Source organism: Arachis ipaensis, chromosome B01 (assembly GCF_000816755.2).
Source record: "Arachis ipaensis cultivar K30076 chromosome B01, Araip1.1, whole genome shotgun sequence".
NCBI lineage: Eukaryota > Viridiplantae > Streptophyta > Magnoliopsida > Fabales > Fabaceae > Arachis > Arachis ipaensis.
In genome coordinates this window covers 127,190,543-127,191,510 of record NC_029785.2, presented here as the reverse complement: position 1 = coordinate 127,191,510, position 968 = coordinate 127,190,543, and the positions used below count along the sequence as shown (strand labels likewise).

At 39.3% G+C, this 968-nt stretch overlaps 1 protein-coding gene across 1 annotated transcript in view; it reads left to right on the top strand.

Moving 5' to 3' along the window:
- The window catches only part of LOC107619864 (phosphoribosylaminoimidazole-succinocarboxamide synthase, chloroplastic-like), a 55,629-nt gene that overhangs the window by 18,049 nt on the left and 36,612 nt on the right, over positions 1-968 (top strand). The gene's annotated exons all lie outside the window — the stretch shown is intronic.

The window sequence follows — 968 nt, the reverse complement described above, 5'->3', positions numbered from 1 at the left end:
CTCTGCCCTTAACATAAGAATGCACACTTCCTTCATGGTAAGTCATGTTTGCATAAAATTCTTTGACTAACTAAGGATATATAGGTTTTTTGATTTTGAAAAGGTGATTCCAGTCTAAAAATTCCAAATTTTCAACAAAAGGAAAACCTTTCTTTTTCAAATCAGGTAAATTCGCAAGAAAGGAGGGACATAGAGTACGATACTGAATAACTCCCTTATAAAAATCGTGGTTCATGGCAGATTTGAAACGATGGGGTTATAGTCTGAGTGAGATGTCATGTAGTGTGATTTGTGAGCAAAAGGATCAATGTCTGGTTCTCTAACATATTTGAGAGGGCGATGAAGGTTACCTCTTTGTGAGCGCACAGGAACAGACCTTGACTTAGGTTTTGCTGTCTCAGGAACAGGTTCTTCAACAGCAGAACGCTTACCCTTGGATGAGCCAGGTTTCGAAGAGCTTGGTTTGGATGGCGTTGCCTTAGGTGGTGGCGTAAGTTTGGCAGGGGCAGGGTACCTTGGTGTGGTCTTGGTTTGCGCCATGGGAGCAGTGCGAGGAGGAAAGGTAGGAGGAGATGGTGAAGGTGTGAAGGTTCTATCTTGGGAGCGAGTTGAAGGCTTGGATGGAAGTTTATACACCTTTTCACGAGGAGGCTTGTGTGCTATGATTTTCTTCCTCATTTGGTGGTTATTTGGTTTAAGAAGAAAAAGAGTAATGAGGGTAGTGGTAAGAACCGAAGGGATAGAGAAGGAGTTATGGAGGGAAGAGAGGGAGTGTTGGTAACCGTACCCAAAAGTAGATTTCCAAAACCATGCAACTGCATCACCATTTGAAAAGACTTGAAAAGACATGACCTTATAAAAGAAAGATTTGATTTGATTTTAAAAATAAAGAAATTTTAAATTTTAAATTTTTGAAATCCTTAAAAAGAAAAAATTAAATCAAACTGAAAAGCCTTTTTGAAAAAAAA